Source organism: Serinus canaria, chromosome 3 (genome assembly GCF_022539315.1).
Source record: "Serinus canaria isolate serCan28SL12 chromosome 3, serCan2020, whole genome shotgun sequence".
In the NCBI taxonomy this organism is placed as follows: Eukaryota; Metazoa; Chordata; class Aves; order Passeriformes; family Fringillidae; genus Serinus; species Serinus canaria.
The window spans coordinates 40171449-40191657 of NC_066316.1; the positions used below are offsets into that span (position 1 = coordinate 40171449).

General features: G+C 44.7%; 1 protein-coding gene and 1 long non-coding RNA gene across 2 annotated transcripts in view; one reads left to right on the forward strand and one right to left on the reverse strand.

Annotated features, from left to right (window-relative positions):
• DACT2 (dishevelled binding antagonist of beta catenin 2) overlaps nucleotides 1–20209 on the reverse strand; it is a 420082-nt gene that overhangs the window by 267068 nt on the left and 132805 nt on the right. The gene's annotated exons all lie outside the window — the stretch shown is intronic.
• Nucleotides 1258–13408, forward strand: LOC127059411 (uncharacterized). The gene is made up of 3 exons (XR_007777171.1): nucleotides 1258–1361; nucleotides 8836–8895; nucleotides 13285–13408. It is a non-coding gene; the product is annotated as an uncharacterized LOC127059411 (long non-coding RNA).

Below are 20209 nucleotides of genomic sequence, written 5' to 3' on the forward strand. Positions count from 1 at the left end.
TTTATATGGAAACTGCTGCACAACCTTATAGCCACTTGGAGTTTTCTGCAAACATCTGGATGCTTATAGCATCCCCTTGCCTAACTTCATATTTCTGACCCCTCAGGCTCTGTGGATACTGAGAGTTACGTTTGAGAACATCTTAACTGAACACACCTCCTGCTTCTTACCTTTATAACATAAAGGAGATAGACATAGGATGTCATTTCTTCTTTTCAGGAGCACTGTGGATGCTCATACTACTAAAGCAGTCTGCAAGTACAAACTCATACTGCTGCAGACTACTTGCGCCCTAAAAGATGCTAAAACAGTGGTATTCCTCTAAGTTCTCCTTTCCCAGTTTCCATCCTGTCCACTTTGAGGTGTTTGATTTATCCCTGTGTTTATTTTGATGAGGATGCTGCCACCTGCTTTTTGCAATCAACAGATGATGCCAGTGTGATTGTAACAGGGCACAGTCAGCTGCAGTGCCCCTTGGGACTAGGAGTATCTCTCTCCTAGCCTTTCAGGACAAAAAGCTGCAGCAAAGCCATTCATCTCAGGGCACAGGCATTACATCACAGGGGGAGATGCAGAGTTTTTAATGCATGAAGTCACTGCCATTCACAGCGAGCTGAACTGTCTTTCGCTATGTTTAAAATCCCTTGGATGCCTCTGTGTGTGTGTGTGTGCACTGAGAAACAGATAATTGATACTGTGAGGTCTTTGATACCTTTTTTCAATGAGGCTAATTGTCCCTGCATAGTTTTTGGACAAGTCTGCAATAGTGATGTTTGGTTGCTGCCCTGGATTAGCATGTTTAGCAATAGGAAAAGGAGAAATAGAGAGAGATGGCATCCAGTACCTAGGTGATGGGCCCAGCTCAGTGACATGCATCTGAATAAGACATGCCTATTTAACCCTGGAATCATTTTTCTAGCTAATCATGGAATGTGCATGACATTTGTTATTACTGACATTATTATGCATCCATTCACTCTAGTAGAACTGCTAAGCTGTTCCCACTGGAAGTAATGGAAGCTTTGTATAAACTGAAGAGAAGCAGAATTGAGTCCCACTAGAGCAGGTCAGGAAGTTTCTCTACTCAGCTTTATTTTCAGGGAGCCAGATAACTGATGCAGAAGCCCTCCTGCTGCAGTTTTGGTAAGAACTGGAAAGTTATATTGGAAAGTTATATACTTTATGGAAATCTTTATTTCCACATTATAAGTTTGCTCTAAGCGTATCTTTGAATTTCTTGGCTTTTAAGAATGTAGTTTTATTTGATTTTGCTTTGTCTTTATTATAGAGAACATTGTAATTCAGTTTTCACTCCCATCAGAAGCACGGCGTGATGATGAAATCACCTCAATGCATGCCAGGTGAGCTGGAAAGCTGAGGGAGCAATGTTGGCCCTCACCCTCCTGGAATCAAGAGGATTTCTTGTCTCTGTTTTGTCACTTACTGATTTTGCACTGGGTAAAAAACATCATTGGTGCACTTGACTTGCCAGCCTCTCAGAAGTGTTACAGAAATGTCTTAGAATTTGACAAAGTCAAGGTAGTGAAAGACACAAATAGGAAGACACATGGTCCAAAACATTAGACACTTTATTCACTGAAGCATATGTGCATGTTCTGACACCTTCTGCATATTTGAAAAACTGGGCCAAAATGTACTAGGACACGATGTCAGTGTTAAAGCACTCTGCAGTCTGCAAATAGGTGTGGAACCAGGATGCCTTTGGTTCCCAGGCAGTAGTTTTCTCACTCTTAGTAGTAGTTACATATTGGTTTGCTGTTGCACAACCAAAGAATACCACAAAGATTGTTTTGATCACTGCATATTTTCCACTTGCAGTTTTTTAAAATATCCTTTGAAATATCTCCTCCACTTTCTTGTTGAGAACAGAAACTAGGCTCACGGAACAGGCAGAATTCTGTTGTTTCTCAATCAATCTGGCAAGTGCATGGTCTGATGCCAACATTTTCGTTAAGCTCAAGGTGGTGTTAAGGAATTGATTTGAACCTTTAATGGCCTGATGTGTTCTGTTTCTGCATGTAATTTAGACAACTATCTCATAAAACAATAACATTGCTCTCTCTTTTTGTATCTGGTGGCAAACCTCCAATTCCTCTCTCAATATTCATTACCTGTGGAATACAGCAAAGTTTTGGGGACAAGAATAATGTCTTAACATTTGCACATCATTAGATATAATCAAGTCACTGCTTGTTGGAGCCTAAGCCTCTCATCAATATGAAGCTGTATCTCTTGAGGATACAATGTAGTAGAATTAGTTGAATTATTGAAGGCAGTGGGTAAGAATTCAGCTGTGTCCATGGCTGGAACATGGATCTGAGAGGACAGATCTTCTTTCTTACTGCACAGCACTCTTTTCAGTCCCATACTGAAGGAGACTCCAGCATCTAGAAATAAAACTATTCTGAAAAAAGTCTTCTGACTGTGTGCTAGAGGTCCATGTGGGGACACATGGCTGAGCAAGCTGGGCCTGATAGCAACACCTGAGTCCTGTCCACTGCAGAGCTCCTGCCACACTTCTGATGGGCTGTCATAGAATAGAGGTTGGGAAGTATTTCAGGTTGGAAAGGTTTATAGCACATCTAGTCCAACAACCCTGCAATGAGCAAGGACATCTTCAGCTACACCAGGTTGCACAGAACTGCATCCAGTCTGACTTAGGATGTTTCCAGGGATGGGGCATCTGCCACCCCTCTGGACAACCTGTCCCAGTGTTTTACCACCTGCTTTGTAAAGAAAAGGTCTTTCTTAGATCTTATCTAGTATATCTTCTTTCAGTTTAAAGCCATTCCCCTTTGGCCTATCACATGCCCTTGTAAAAAGTCCCTCTCCAGAATTCATGTACCCTTTCAGTATTGGAAGGCTGCTATAAGGTGTCTCCAGAGCCTTCCCTTCTCCATGCTGAACAACTCCAACTCTCTGATCCTGTCTTCATAGGAGAGATGCTCCAGCCCTGTGATCCACTTAGTGGCCCAATGTGCTGGTTTCAGCTGGGGTAGAGTTAATTTTCGTCAGAGTGGTTAGTACAGGTTGGTTGCTGAGAGGTGTTAAACCATGACAGTGCTTCTCTGGGCTCGCTCCAGCAGGTCCATGTCCTTCTTATGTCTGGGGGCCTCAGAGGTGGATGCAGCACTCCAGGCAGGCTCTCACCAGAGTGGAGTAGACACCACTCCCTCGACTTGTTGGTTACCCTTCTTTTCATAGGATCATGGAATCATCAAAGGTGGAAAAGACATCCAAGATCATCAACAAATTCCACTGTGCCCGCTAAACCGTACCACGAAGGTTTGTGCAAAAGATGCAGCCCAGGACACTGTCACTGTGACAGCACCAGCAGGGCGGGAGAGGAGGTGAAATTCAGTAGGGGAGGTGCAGGCTGGAGCGAGGCAGCCTTCCCGGGGGCCAGGCAGCCCGCCCTTTGAAGTCATGGAACAGTTTCCAAGTGCCATTTGTGCCCCTGGCTTGGTTTGCATACACACGGCATTACCTCACCCAACAAAGCCGCGTCAGCCCGGGCTGCACAATGGTGGGGGCTGGCTGTGCCCCATGGGGGGCTCCCGGTTGCCCTGGGAACGCCGCATTCCAGCATCAGCTGCTAATGTGCAAAGCATGCTGCTGGGGGCTGGCCCGGGCAGAGCATGGGAACATTCTTGCATACTTTATGAGACAGAAACAAACCGACTTTCAACAGAACAACAGCCAGGCATAATCCCCCCCACCCCTCGTCCCACCGCCTTCACCCCCCCTCTTGAAACCAAAGCTCTCTGAACCTTTGTGTGAGAGCTAGGAGGTTCATTTCCAGGGTATTTTGCCAATAAAATGAACCAAGGATATGTTCTGATCCAGGAGTGAATTTTCCACGTCTTGGGAGAAGAATGGCCTTAGTGTCGAATGCCTATAGTGCAATTTCCTACAGTCTTTTAGAGCAGGGCACCCAGGCATCCTTGGCCAGGACCTCCTGTGGAAGGTTAACACCTGGGACAGCTGGGACACTGACTGACCATGATCACCCTCTGCCTTTCTCGAGCCTCTTTTTTATTTTTCCTGCAGATTACAGCCTGCAATAAGAGCACATGGCTCAGCTGACCCCAGAGTCCCTACCCACAGCAAAGCAGTGGACATTTACCACAAGGCAGTAGCTCTGGACATCACCACAAGGCTTTTGTGGGGATAAAAAAGAGTGAGACCAAGGAAGGCAAAGTGGCATTGAGGGACATTTCCTGCTTCAGGATTCACTAAGTGAGAGTGCATCAGTATGGGACGGTGTAGAGTTCTCACCTTAGCCCCCACATATGGGCAGAGCTGGCTTCAGCAAAGGCAAACCTGACTCATCTTTGCTTAAGAAGAAGCTAAACAGCAACTTTGTTGAGTAAGTAATTCAAGGCACAATGTGTCTCTGTAGCACATTGGTGTAACAGAAGGGACAGTGAAGCGGAGATCCTCTTAGCAGGATGCATCAGTGAGCCCAGGTTTTACACTGTTCACAGACCTCTAATTATTCAAGGCATCCATGTGCAGCAGTTACTTGTGGACTTTTTTATTCTACACACAGAAAAACTTGCAACATCCCCTGTGTAAGGCAAGCTGTAGTTGCACAAGGCAGCTCTCGTCCTTTTGCACTGAAATATTCCAAATCCCCTCCATGGCTGGCTCAAAAAGCACCTTCAGGAGAAGTGATGGGCAGGGTTTGTGGAGTTGGTTTGCAGCTGATGGCTGTTGGGGATGCAGGTTCAGTTTACCACTGACAGTGGTTCTCAGATCCCGCAACTCAGTGCCCATTGATGCAACTACTGGAAATAAATTTGGTGACAGGCCTTTGCTTGGTGGTAATCCAGTAAATAGTGTCTGTTCCTAAACCAGGATTTCAAGAGACAGCACCACATGGCAAGCTCTTTAAAGGAACATCAGTTTCAAATCTCTCTGTCTCATCTGTGCTGTGCTGGTACTAATAGCTGCATGCTGTACACAAGGCTCTTTCAACTAAAGATTTGAGAGAAGGCTTGCTTTTGTCTTCCCAGTTTGTTTACTTTGTAAACATGATGTTATGCACTGTCAGTTCAGCTATTTCCTCCCCCTGCAGTCTTCTTCTGAGTTCTTTATATCTTGCTTTCACACAGCATCCGAGGCGAGAAATTGCTCTGCCATATGTCTGTAAAACTGTTACACTTAATAAGTAGGCTGGATAGTGGATACAAGGCTTACTTCTACTTCACCCTTTTTTTATAAGAACTTTTTTGGCATGAGCATGCAGCATTTTTGACCTAATCAAAGTGCTAAAGCTGTGTTTACAACATCATCAAGCTATGGCCTGGATCCTTCCTGTGGCCCCAAAGAATCTGGGGACACATCTGTAGCAAATCCCTTAAATCTCTAGTTCAGTGCTTTCAAGCCATGTTGGTCATGACTGAATACTGCTATTGTTCCTCGCCTTCTGACACATCTCTTCATCCAGTTGATCCTCAGCTGAGTGGTTGCACATCTTTGCAGGCTGCCTTCCCCGTGACAGAAAGATTTGTGAGCCAAGCCTGGCTGTGTGCAGCCGTACACAGATGTCCTGCAACGAGTCTGGAAGCAGCCCAGGAATATTCACACTGCACTGAATTTGAGTTAACAGTTTCACATGTCCCCATATTGTGTTGCCCACTGTGTCTGATTCTGTTCCCATGGGTGAAGGCAGACACAAAGAGCACCTTGCAGTGTTCACAGCACTCCCCACGGCAAAAAGAGGAGCATGGAAGGGGAAAGCATGGAAGGGGAGCCAGTCCTCCAGATTGTCTGGCCCCAATCACCTTCACCCTCAAGAATTTATCCTGTTCAAAGTGCAGGCAGAGACCAAAGTGTCCATCTGCCAGTCACACTCCACAGGGATGTCTCCACACCACCACCTAAGCCACAGTCAGCAAAAATGTGGAGTCTTTCAAAGAGCCAGCATATATTTGCACTGAGAAAAAGGAATGCCTGAAGACATCTGCCCAGGTGTTATCTTCAGGCAAAATCTAATCCTAGGCCAAAGGAGAGGCAAAGGTACTGAAGAACACCTTTTCTACACAACGTACCCTTCTGATGAGCAATCTCCCCCAGTGACTGGGACAGCACACTGGGGTTTTCAGCTGAAGGCCCTTCTGCTCACCATGCCCTTTTTGCCCATGCTGCAGAAACAGCTACCACTGGGCAGAGCTGATCCAACTATGCAGCCCACCCTCGAGCAGGAGCTGCTGGCTGCTGCAGCTGTTGCATTTCTGATGTCCAGCTTTGACTGCAGCGCTGCAGGGAGTAGGGGCAGCCTGGAGAAAGCCCATCAAAATGTCGAAACAAAATTTAATGCAAAATTTAGAAGCTGCTTTGCTGTGTGTGTAAATGTGGCAGCATTTCTCTGCATGGAGAGATTGGGCTGGGCCATAGCTGCGCTGTTTGCTTCATGGCCAAGTTATTACTAAGGGATTCGGCGCTGGGTTGAAGGGCTGAGTAAAGGAGACAATCCCACCAGTTCTGGGATAAGCACTACTCCATTGGTGAGGGTAAATGCACTGTTGCTGAGAACATTGCACAAGCACATCCTCTCTTGCCAAATAAAAGTCCATCTTTATCGCACTCTCTGGAATTTTGTAGTATTTAAATATCCAGTTCATGTAACAGGGTCTCTGATATTCCTGAGCTGCTGACTAAAGTAAATCCAAAACAGATTTTGTTTGGCTTTCCCATGGCTCAGTAGTCCCAAAAAGGTGTTTTTATTATTTTAAGTATTAGGCATGTGCATGGGAAAGAATTTTGTTAGTTTAGCTCGACCACTCCCTAGGAGTTTTCTTGTCTCTCCCAGCGTCTCCTTACCCTCGGGCTGCTCATATCTTTCAACAGATCTCACTACTGGACTCAGCAGCTCCTCGTTCCCTGCCTTTCCATGCAGATCCTAGCAGGGCTGGGCACCCACCACCCTCACCAGACAGGGGGAACCCGTGGCCTTCCACAAGGAAGAGCCACTCTTTTCAAGGGCAGGGGCTGTAAGGGTGAAACTCACGGTCTAGAGTAACAGCCAGTACAAAGCTGTAAGCTGCCTGGATCCCAAACAGATTTCAGCCTCTTTCTCAACCAGCATGTAATTAATATATAAGACTTGTGCTGGCCTTCTGCATATTGGTGAAATCCACTGCTTGTCTTTTATTCCAATCCACTGCTTCTTGCTTGTTCTGTTTCTTGTGTGAATAAAAGCAGTGCAGAGTAGTGCTTTTCTCTGGCTAAACAGAAAGGAGACAATGCTGCATTTTACACCACGTGAAATTTTTTCCCCAGTTTCTGAAAACAGTGGTAGGTGAGCAGCAATTTATCTGCAGCAAGCAGATAAATTCAAATGGGAAATAAAGAGCATGTTTGAACATTCAAGCACCTTCAGGTAAAGCTATCAAATATTTCTGGAGCAGAAGGACCAAAATTGTTCAGGAGTCTCTTCAGGTCAGCAGGTGCCTAATATACTGAAATTGTTTGTGAAAAATGTAAGAAGAGATGCCACAGGCAAACAGAGTATTGCAAACCATTTCCTTCCTATTTGCATTTAATACTGTTTGTATTACTTGAATGTAACGCTTCAGTTCAGGAGAAAGCATTATGGGCTACAACAGCTTGTCACTCATCACACAGGAAGCCACAACTGCCCTCAGTCCCAAACTGTCCTTTGCTGGAGCTGGCTGGGTTCTCAACATGGGCACAGAGATGAAGCTACCCTCTTTTGTTGAGCATGTCCAGGAGCTCTTGGCTCACCAGACTCCTGCTGTGACTTTGTCTTTCGTTAGCTGGAAGCCCAGGCTCTCACAAGGCTCAACTGATCAGGCCAGGTGGAAAAAAGACTAAATATAGACAAAGTGATAAGATGACAGAGAGGGTAGAAAAAAGGTGAATCTGTGGAAAAACTGGTCCTCTGGTGTCACCAGGGCAGTGTATGCAAGATTATTTGCTAAAGGTGAAAGAGGCAAAGGAAGAAAATGCTGTGTGTGTGATGTTACTGGCAAAACAGGCTCCACTCAGGGAATTTTTACTTGCTTTACTTTATTGCCAATGGACAGAAGCTTCTAATCACTGATTTGGGTTTGAGAAAAAGAAACCATGAACAATTAAGCAAATGCTTGGGTAAGCAGCTTTCTTGACTCTTCTTCCCCAGCACTGTTCAGCAAAACCCCTTTCCTCCTTCCTTGTCTGACCTCCCCCTGTTTTTGATGTGGGTTACACTGAACAATCCCAGAGGCTGGGGCCATATACACAGTGGGTTTAGTCTGCTGCCTTTCCACACTCCTTACTGGTATTCCTTTGGCCATCTGTCATTCTTACTGTTTTTTCTCTGTCCTTCTTGCCTCTTACAGTTTTGCATGTTGGCCCCAGTCCCTCAGAGCTGTCCTTTTCCTAGTGTTGGTCACCCATTGCCACAATTCCACAGGCTTGTCCCTGCCCACTCTGGGTTGCCCCAGGCTGCCTCCCTTTAACGTGGAGCTCTTCCTTCCAAGAGCGTGTCCCCAGCTCCATGTCTCCACAATTATCTCTGTCTTCATTTGTCTCTCTAAAAGTGTTATCTGTGTTTCTCCTGCTTGCAGTGGCTGCTAATCTTCCTGAGATGTGTCTGAGCTGGGATGCTGTGGGATCCTCTGCCTGCCTGGCTGCAGCTGTGGTGGGTGGTGGTGGCACCACAGACTGCTCTCAGAAATGGCTGTGCCCAGCTGTGACTGGCACACGGGTCCCCACCACAGCCCCAGCTGCTGAAATCCAACCATGCATGGGGAAACACATCTTAAGTGAGAGATAAAGAGAGATAAAGAAACTAATTTTTTCCAGGGAATGGCCAGACAGTGGAAAAGGAATGCAGCATGCAAGGAAGGCATGGGAAGAGCGAAGGTATGGCTGAAATTCATCTCTCCTTGCACAGCCAAGCATTTACTCCCCCTTGTATGATATAAGAATACTCAGGAAAATGGCCAAGCAGCACTTTGAAAAGGTTACTCCAGAATTTCTACTGTAGAGTAGAAAGATTATGTGGTATTTGGAAACAGTAAAGAGCAGGAAAGGGATCTCCTCCTGCCAGAGATGGACCCTCTTTCTCTTGCCAATTTTTATTTTCTGTGAATTTGCTATATTGGTTCAAACACCAAGGACTGCAAATGATTCTACTGTCATAATTATTCTACTGTCATGTCCCATTTTTGTTTATCTCCTGAAGGGAGAGAAAGAAAGGCAAAGAACACCTTGGCCCTGCTGCAGGAATTCCAGGGATCCCTTCTCCAGTAACCGGCTTTTGTGAAGAGATTGCCAGGGGTTCTCATGGCCCTGAGGAGAAGGAGAGTGGGGATCCATCACAGGCTTGCTTCAGACTATTAGTTCCTCACCTGAGTGAACAAGCTTGACCTGTCCTCTTAGCAAATGTCCTACATGAATGGTAGATTTTGTGACTATTGCCAAAGTCCTTATTCTGCAGTCTAGAATTTCTCTCTCGGAGTGCAGGACCTGTAGGGTTTGTTGGCACAGGATGATTGCCCTCCTGGAGGAAGAACATCTGACCAGATCTGTCCTCAACATAGCTCTAGAAAGCAAAATTTATTCTTACACATCCTCATCCATGCATGAGAGGCCACCATCACCAAAGCCAGAATATTGCAATGTAGTGGTTGCAGCAATCCCAGCTGATGTGCTAGTGGGCTCTTGCAATAAGACTTGCAGTGATCTCTATCCTGCTTCTCCCATTTCACTGCTGTCATACCAGTTTGTGATGAATTTTCTGTGCCAGCTTAAAAGCCTTTCCTACATCACAGAATTGCTTTTCCAATTTCTATTAATGATTAATATAAGAAGTTGTCTATGATTGCCATAAAAAATGACATAATGAGAAAAAGCTCTTGTTACCTTGGCTGTAAATCATCCCTGCCACCCTGATGTAATCACCTACCTCTCAGACTTCCCTTCCAGGGTTTGTGATACAATCACAGGGCCTGGACTTGCTCAATCCCCACCTGGTACAACCTAGCTATGCCTGCTAGTGATTTGATTGGTCCACCACTGGCATCATAGAGATTTATCTTTGGGTTTTGCTTTTTTAATACCTCAGAGTTTTAATCTATCCCTCTTTACAGGGAGTCTTCTCTGCTGCATCTCCCTTCAGGTAGGAAAATATGTGATCAGGGATAAGATCTGCTTGGCTTTTGTCCTCTAAAAGTTAAGCACTTTGTCTGTGTACTTGTCTGTCTTTTTAATCAATGAAGACAAAAACCTCCTCCAGAGGACAACTGATCCTGTTAAAAAAGACATCTAGCAAATCTGGGAAGAACTGTCCTTTTGAGGTGCTTTTAATGTTGTCTCCACTGACTGTAGGTGAAACACAGGTAACTAGATTAACACCACTGTTTTAGATGGCTAAAGAACTGTTGATGCCTAGAGGATGGATAAAGCTGCTTTCTTTTTTACTGACTGAGAAAGCAACAGGACTGTCCTTCAGATGTTTTGTACATGACACTTTCCTGGGCTTTTGTGAGGATGGAAGGAAAGTCACAGAGAAGGCGGAAGGCTTTCCAGGAGCCTGACCAGCACCACAGTCCAGTGCTGGCATTTTCAAGCTCAGTCAGTGGCTGGGTCTCTCATGACAGAGGGATGGTACTACAAAATGAGTATTCCATCATATGCCACACTGGAGGGCTGAATGAATATGAAAAGTGAGGTGCAAGAGGATGACAATCAGCTTGCAGCTGGTCCTGCTCCACACAATCAAACCAGGGATGCTGCTCTGCTGTAGGACAGGAAGGAAATGCGTGGAGGATAAGATATGTGGAGCAACTGTTACTGGCTTGGAGCTGAAGGATGCCTGGGGACATGGTAGCACTTTAAACCAAGGATTCCACCTCATACAAAATGTTTCTTTTGCCTCTTGTGTTTAGTATTTTTGAAAACTTTATCAAGTTATGTTTTAAAATTATTATGAAGTTTTAAAAGCCGGTGTCACTCAGTTGCTTTTTAAAGATTTTTTTATAAAGTTTAGGTTCTGCAGAGGTGGAATAAAACTTTTCTTTTTATAGTCACAAACGTCAAAACCAGCAAGGTAGGTATTTTGTGCTGCTTCATTGTGATTCATACTTTATCAGTGGAGCTGAAGAGAGTCACAACTGGTTTTAGCTGTGCTGGATAGAATATCTGTTTTGCTGAGCCCAGGCTACAGTCTGCATATTATTTATGCATTCACATACTTAGGTAGAGTTGTAAGCAAGTTCTATAGAATTAAAGAAATACCTGTGGTTTGGCCACTGGGAACATGGCAAATATCTGTAAACAACACTCCTGTCCCAAACCCTCTTTGCATTCAACACAGAAGTCAACCCCTTCTTGTTTCGCAACAAAAGATAAGTCTTAAGCTATGGATCCTATTTAATGGAGAAGTTTCACAGTTTTCTGTTCCCCTTCTTTTGTTTGTTCTTCAAAGCCCAAGACAAAAGCCTCAGTGCAGGTTGCCTGCTGTGCACAGCCCTGGTACCTGTTTGGTGAGGTCAGGGCTACGTGCGGTCGGGAGCAGCGCTCTCGGCACTGATATCCTGCCAGATGCATCCCAAGTGAGTGTGAGAGCCTTTGGCACGACTGTGGGATATCCCCTGGGTGAAATCCTGCCTTGCTCAGCCTGTGGAAAATCTTGCTGATGGCAGAGAGGCCAATGAAGACTCGAGGGCTATGGTTTTTCTTGCAAATTAGGGATGCTCAGGGCTGTTTTCTGCCCTGGAACTGACTGGCAGTCTGGAGATGCCCAACTGCTCAAATCCATACATGCTGGGTTCAGAATCTGCCTGGGAGAATTTGCCTGCTCATAGGCTCACCGTGCAGGCAGCTGAGCTGAAGCTCTGCACCAGTGTTAATGGAGCACAGCTGAAGCTGAAATTTCATAACAAAGCAAAGACAAAACAACATGTAATAAAAAGATCCCAAGAACTTTCTAATTTTCTTTGGAGATGATCAAATAACAGACAAGATGACTAATTTGTGATACTGAAACTTTGGTTCCCTTTGCCTAGAATTGAACTCTCATTATCTGTGATGCTTCTGAGGAGCCTTCCCAGACCTACACACTGCATTGAAGCACACAATTTTCAATCCTCTGGCTGTTTAAATGTAAATCCTTTGAGCCTCACTGAATTTAAAATATTTGTTAAAATGACAATTGTTTGGATTAGGGTTATCTTGGATCCTTGTCATCTGAGAGGTGTGAAAGCTCATGTTAGCCACATTGTGATAACTTTTCAGACACCAAACAGTATAAAAATAATAAGGCTGTAGTCAGAACAGTTTCTGAGCCAGGTAAGTTTCAGGGCTGGTGAATCCATGCTGTGAATCCAGCATTCGAGGTGGTGTAGATGCTCAGTTGGGAGTAAGAGGAAGATGAGTGCAGAAACTGAGTGTGCTTGTCAACAGGAGTGCAATGAGGTGTGAAACTTGGCTTTGAGCTTCAGCTGTGCTGTTCTGTCTAGGGATGTCTGAGGTTCATGGCCAGGCAGGCAGGACTGAGGGGAACTGGACACCAGTCCTGCTGCAGGGAATATCAGGGACTGACTGACAGGGTGCAGTGCCAGGGGCAGAGTGGGAAGTGCTGGGGAGGCTGAAATGAGATCTGACTGGGACAGGTAAAACTGGCAGTGCTACAGCTCTGCATCCCTGAAAGCAGCACCCCCTCAGTCCCTCCTGAGAGCTGGTGAAGAAAACACTGAAAAGCCATTGCAATGGTCATGGCAGGGGCTCCAGATTCCACCTTACAGCAGCCCCTCAGCACACACGGTTCTCCCATCTGTGTACATTGTGAATGTGCAGGGTGTATGATGTGTACAGGTGTAAGTGAATTCTCCATATATTTCTATTCCCTATAAATTCTCTCCTTGGTTACACATGGCCTCTTCCCAAATGCGGCTGCAAGACATGACTGACATAAAAGTAACTAAAAAATATTATCTTAAATATGTTATGAAAATGACAAAATTTCCAAGCAAGAGATAGGGCTCTTTAATTTTTGGCTGCTGAGGTAACTGTGCTACCAAATCTATCTGAGAGACTTACATGTGTAAGGTGTGCTCACTCACAGACTTCAGTTACAGTCCTAGGAGTTCAGAAAGATGTGCAACAAGTCTGAGCAAGAAGCTCAGACCTCAATTTTGTCAAAACCGTAATCTTCCTTTTTTTCCCTCTTTTTTTTACAGTACAGCTAAATATACAAATATTTTTCCAGTGCTTTCACTGAAGGCTTTTCTGTTTTGCTCCTCTCCACAGATGTCTGGGATTTGTGCCTGGCACAGGGCTGATGCATTTCATGCTGAACAACACTCTCTTGGGCTGCAGTGGAAGAGAAGGAGAGAAAAAAAGTAGCTCCTGTGGAATGAAGGGGCATTGCTGGCAGCTGGTGAGATATGTGAGAGCAAGGACCAGGCTTTGCAAACCTGTGAGCCAGAGAGTCACCCCAGTGTGAGTGTGTGACCCCACACATGTGCCTGTGCACTCTGTCAAGGAGGAGTTGTACAGAATCACACCCTGGTTTTGGTGCCATCCCAGTTTCTCACATGGGTCTCATCTGTCTTCAGCCCTGCAGATGTTTGCACAGGACAGACACAAATGCCTTCTCTCCAGAGACTCCAAGAGAGAAGTAGGGGATCTGGGGAGCCCACCTCCCCCCCAGGTCTGTTCCCAGGCCTGGTGTGGGAATCAGCAGCCTCATGCTCTGGTGGCATTACTCTGGGATGACAGCCTCCCTCGCAGTCCTGGTAAATCCAGTCATAATATACTTTAAATCACTAATACACACCAAATTTGGCCAGAAACTCTGTGGTTAAAATCAGAGAAAGTGCAGATTTGTTGATATAGCCATACCTCTGGAGGAGCTCTTGACCAGCACGGTTGTGTCTGTCAGGGAGCGCTGCTCTTCACACCTCTGGCAGATGTATCCAAGCCAAGCAGAAGTCAGTGCTGTAGACCTGGCCTCACCTATCCCCCCTGTCTGTGCTCTGAGAACCACAGGTATTTTTCACACAAGATAAGAAAGCAGAGGAGGAGGCTGGAACAATGGCCAGTTGTTTTCTATTCAGGACGGTATCGTTCAGTGGGTTTATCTTATTAGTATTTTTATCACATCACCTCTCAAATGTATCTGTACCACCTGCAATATCTCAGGAAAAAAGAGAAGAGGCAAATTTGAAAAAAAGGGAGTTTTGGAGTCCCTTAACCCATTCATCTATGGGACTGACAGCCCAGCTCTGGCTCCAGCAGCCCTGTTCACAACAAACTTCCCAGCTTTGAATGAGCCCTGGGCAGATGGGCCGTGCTGCAGTGCTGGAGCTGGGAGAGTCTCCTGCAGCTGTGCTCCAGCCTAGGCAATGGCCATTGCACAGCTGGGGTCCATGAGGATGAGCACTGAGCAAACATGCCTCTCAGTGGCACTCTGAGCACTGCTCCATGTTGAAAGATCTGGTGGACAGGCAAGAGGAGATAGAAACCCCAGAAATCCCAACCACTCTGCATTGCCTTTGCTGTTTGTGCTGTACCTGATATCCATTTCAGTTACTGGAGATGGAGTAAAGGAAGAAGATAAAAAGGAATAAAGAAGTGTAATAAAATGCCAGACAGGCACAGTACAGAAAGAGAGCAAGGAAAGCATAGCTGCCTTGGGTACAATCAAGCTTATCTTTAAATACTTTAAGCAGCTTTCTCACAATGATGGATCCTTTGGAGAGACTTAAACTGAAATAGTTAGTTAGGGAACTAAAGTCCTAATTTGAAATCAGCTCTTAAAAGCAGAACTAAAGCCCTATCTGTATTAAAACACAAACTGAACCTGGCTAGGCAACAATATATGTCTCTAGGGTGACTTCGTAGCTGTATATTTCCAACAATATTACAAGCAGCAGGAGGTTAGGATGAAGGATTCTCTGATGGTGTTGGCATGCTGGCAAAGAATAGTTATAAGCAGTCTGAGACCAATGCTTGTCAGCCTTTGAGAGCAAACCACGTGTATATACTTCAAGACAAAAAAAAAAGTACAAAAAGGAAACATCGAATAGACAGTCTCAGATTTTCCCAAGATGAACACATAACACATTGTCTAGCTGACATATAAACACTCATAATGTCCTGTCTGAGTCTGATAATACATTGTGACCTTTCCTATTCCAGTAGCAAACTTTAGGAAAAACAATGGAAAAGATTAGGCAGGAGAGCCAGCACACTGCTGTGCCAGGAGAAACAATTGCTACAATCACAGAGCCAGCAGTCCCCTCTGTGATATCTGGGCTGGGTTCGACCTTGGGAGCCCAACTTCATCACTCCCTTGAGCACAAGGAGTGCTCAGTGTCCCCTGCTGAAGCTGGCCCTGGCTTCAGCTGCCTGCTCTCACCTTTCCTGTGGAGCATCCCTCCCTCCAGGGCAGTGGCAGGGCAGATGCAGTGCAAGGCTCAGCTAACCTTGCTCAGTCCCTGTCAATAATGATTGAACTCTGAGTGCTGAAGGGGGCACTTCAGCAAGGACAGGATACCTGTTCTGCCAGCTCTCCTTCTGTAGGAACACTGATTGCCAAGAGACTGGGACAAGCTCCAGGAGTTTGTATCATCATATCCAATCACAGCCTCCTGAAGCAGAGGGCAAACTTTATGCTTGATCACAGCAGTGGGGCAGGGAAACAGCTACAGGTGGTTCCATTCTTGATCTATAGAAACTTTATCTGACAACGACTGCAAATCTGAGCTGTAATTCCCACTACAGGTAATGCATTTTCTGCCGTAGGCATTACCTGAAATAAGACTCAAGAGGTGTGACTTCTGAATGTTTCAAGAGACTTTCCTTCGCAAAATATACTAAAAAAAATAATTGGGGCTCTGGAGGAGGCATTGCCACAGTGTGGGCAACTTGTGGACAACTTTTCCAGATCTCCTCCCCTCACACCTGTGTAGGCATTCCCAGTAATCTGAAGAATGGTTCTATCCTCAACAAGGACACATCATGACAGACAAGGGGGAATGGTTTGAATTGAAAGACAGCAGGTTTAGATTATTTACAAAGAAGAAATTATTTGCTGTGAGGTTGGTGAGGGACTGGAACAGGTTGCCCAGAAAAGTTGTGCCCTATCCCTGGAATTGTTCAAGGCCAAATTGGATGGAGCTCTGAGCAGCCTGGTCTAATGAAAATTGTCCTTGAACAGGGCAGGTAAATTGGGATCTAGATGTCAAGGTCCCTTCCAACCCAGGCAATTCTGTGACTAGATGATCTGTGTGGAAATTCTCCCTATAAAATGCAGTGTGTCCAGAATTTAATGAACTGCAGGAGCACATGTTTTGAGGCACAGAACACCTGCTGAAGCAACACTTGCACTCATGCCCCGATTCACTCATCTGATAATTTTTGTACAACCTGTCAACGTATGTGTGGAGCTCCTGTGTGAGCACGTTCTGCAAGTGACATGTCTGGCTTGGTAAAAAATAAGGCAGCTCTTTTCTATATCTGAATGTAGTTATATTTTGCTGATGTTTTTTATGTCTTAAGAAGAATATCTCTGATTCATTATGGAGTAAGGTTGACCAGGAACACTAAAACATTACCTCCCACCCCCCTGGCTGAAGCTGAGTGACTAAAAGAAGCTATGCTGAAAGAGGAATTTTGTGGGAGACAAAGAGAGTTGTTATTGACCTCCAGAATTCAAAAGCTAATGCTCTTCAATTTGTTGCTATGGCAAAATCTCTGTGGTGTGCCTTCCAGAACCGTGTGGCTACTGCCCAGAGGGCTCTAATCCTGGGTTCCAGCTACTTGGTGCTAAAAGTAGCTCACCTGGAATTGAAACCAGCAGACTTGTTCAAAGATTGCATCTTTACACTCAGAATGGTGTGAGGTACTTCCTCCCAAAGATGGCTGGAACTCAAACTTTGAAATAAGGGCAAATTGGAAAGTGTGCAGGGGCAGCTTGATTCAAGTGTGTTTGATCTGGTTTTTGCCCTTCCTTAGGCAAGATGAGTTAGTTCAGAAGCAAACTTTATTATTATCGTGAGTTGGCAGCCAAATACGCTAGAGGTGTACTTATTTGTTAAATAAATACAGGGAGTATGCTTCACTGATTCACCACACCCACACCAAGCTCTGAATAATTACAGGCTTGTTGCCAGACAAGCCAGGGTTGTTGGTCTTTTGGGGTTTTCTTTTTGCAAACAGAGGTCTTATTCATAAGTCATAAATAACTGGCTTTGATGGAATTGATAATTTTTCACAGAAATGCTAAATGATTGTTCTAAGTGCCCTTCTGCTACCAAAGGGGGGTTGTATTTAGTTGTTGCTAATAGTCATTCCTTGGTAAACCTCACAAGATAAGTTTTCTACCAGGTTTAAACCTGACTGAGATAGAAAAGCATAATGTAGAGTAGGGATGCTCTCTCCAACCACCACAGCACGTTAAAAAAACTTGGCTTCAGTAATTTTAAAATTACTATTACCTTATACACACTTTGGTGTGTCTAGCTGCTGTCTCAGAAATATCTCTGCAGCTTTCCAGTTGGCACCTTTTACCACATTTACCCAAAAGCTAAAGGAGTAGGAGGGATTACTTGCTCTGGATGTCATTTCCTGGTTCATGTTCTTAGTTCATATTACTATTATTTAGTATCTTAAGCTATCCATAGTGGGTGGTCAGCAGTAAGAGCCTCAGCTACTGCAGAGCTCCAAGCACCACGTGGCCATGCTGCCACCGTATTTACAGCATTGCTAGGGGCCAAGAAACTGGTTAAAGGTCACTGTATACATCCAGTTGGCACCTTCAGCTTGCTCACCTCCTACTTCCAACAAATCTGCAGGAATGAGGCCTTGTGGCAAGAAAGGGAGAAAGAACATGTTGTACCCTGCTTGGGAGGACACAGGGGGAGCATCCAGTGCTGATCAGGCACCCTCTGTGCTGTGGGACTGCAAATGAGAATTGCAGCCACATCCACCCAGCTCTGTGGTCTCATGCTCTTTCTTTTTGCCTTTCATTGCTCTGGTTTAGAATTCAGCCAGACAACAAAGACTCAGCAATTGTCTGTCAAGGCTGTGTGGTCTGTGCATGTCTGCCCACACGTTGGTACTGCTGGAGAGAACAGCTAAGGCTAACAGGCCTTGACTAGAAAAGTAGCTGATAGGCAGAGTGGGGCAGAGTGTTGCTCTCTCAGATTTTCTCCCTGTGATAATTGCCTCTGTGAGAATCAAAGGTAATTTACTTTCTCTTAATCCTTTTTCCTATTCCATATCTCCTTAGCTTGTTTCCCTATTAATATTTTTCCCATTTTGATAATAAAGGCACATAAAATGTGTCAAAACTTTCCAAAGCATTAGCACAGTTTCTGCACAGATTGTCACTTTTCCCCACAATGCTTCTAAGGATGCACTGTGAAGTGAGTCTGAGTCCCATAAAAGTACACTTCTGCCTCCACATCTAGGATTCTCTTGTTTTAGAAGCTTTCCAGGATTTTTGATTTGGATTTACTCCTCCAATAGTTTCTTTATTCTCAGTCTGCTCTCTCTGACATTTCGTTATGGCAAATAAGAAAAAGCTGTCACTACTGTACGACATTTGTTGTTTCAACCACCCTTTATCTCTGGCTGATTTATATTTCGAAATGTTAGGCAAAGGAAAAATAGCTGCAACAATGTGTGAGGAACAATGGCATCCAGTGTCTTACAGAGAGAGGCCAGATCACAGTCAAGAGACTTGGAGGAAAGCCACTGACTAGATTAGAGTTGCAAAGTCTACAGTAGGTTGAATGGGAGAGGTGGAGGGGAAGCTGTGAAAAAAAATCTTATTCAAAACTTTTAATGCTTGGCATTTTTGTGGCTTTCCCTCTCCACGTGCTGATATTGCTAATCCCTTTCTAAAGGTGTCCTCAGGGGTCCGCCCATCTCCCAGCTCCACCTCCTTGTTCCCTGCTCCTTTGTTTCTGCATCCTGGTCTAAATCCTTATGGGATCGATAAGGAAAGGAACTGCCTTGGCATTGCACACTGCAGCACCAGAATGCTTGCTGAAGCTGATTAACTCTGGTCAAAGAATATTTCAGACTGACTATTGGTCAGGCTCTGGAAGTGAGCCTGGCAAGTAAGCTCCCCTTTCCTTCCAGGGAGGCTTTAGAGAGAGACATTGAAGGAGAGTGCACAACACAGTGCTTGTAAAGCTATAAATGATTCCCACATTAGTGAGGGCCCTTCATTTTGGAGGAATAACTGGGGAAGGACAATCATAACCCGTGGTGAGATCTGCTGGAGACTGGACATTTGCAGGCTGATAAACTCTTCTGCTGCTGAAAGTGATCTTTTGTCCAAAGGGAAAGAGTTTCCTCCTTTCATGTAAACTATCACATCTTTGCTCAAGTTGGTGGAGCTGACTCCATCTGAAGGTGTGGTTTAGAGACTGCAGTCTCAAAATCTAGCCTGATTTTTTCCAGTTGCTTTTTATTTACCGGTAGAAAATGAATCCTCAGTAGGATATAAACACTGTGCTAATACAAATCACCCTGAAATTTCAACAGGATGTGATGTTCCCACTCTCTTTCTTGTTATCTGTTCTATTGTGAACCCTACTTATATCTAAGAGATTGTTAACCAAATAAATATTTTCCACCTTCAGCAGAGAATTGTCACAAATAAATAGATTACTATTTTATTATCATTTTTCTGCTCCTACAAGCTTTGTTTACTCAGTGGAAATATGCTAAGTATGTTAATATTAGCAAGACACAGAAGTGTGATGGAAATTAGGCAAGTTAGATAATCAGTATGTTTGTTTTATGATAGCCAGTGGGAGCATATGGTGTAGGCAAAAAGAGTTCTGTTCAAAACAGGTTATGAGCATCTCCAGAGATTTACTGAAGGAGTGTCCAGATCCTGGACCCCTCTTCCTAGCTGTAAAGACTGTTAAAGCTATACATTCATTATAGTTTCCTTTTATTTTATAGCCTCACTCAACAAAGTGATAAGATAGCAAATAGCACTGTGTGCATTCAACTCACTGGCAAACAGCATGGGATAAAGTCAGTCAATAAAGCTAATTGTACCTGACAATCTGGTTAAAAGCATCCTTAGCCAGTCATCAGAGCTACTCCTGCTTCACTCAACAGATGCAACCACTAGATACATCACACTTGGACGTCTCTGAAGTTTAGGATTAGGTCTAGCCCTTCAAACCAAAGCTGCAGACCTCTT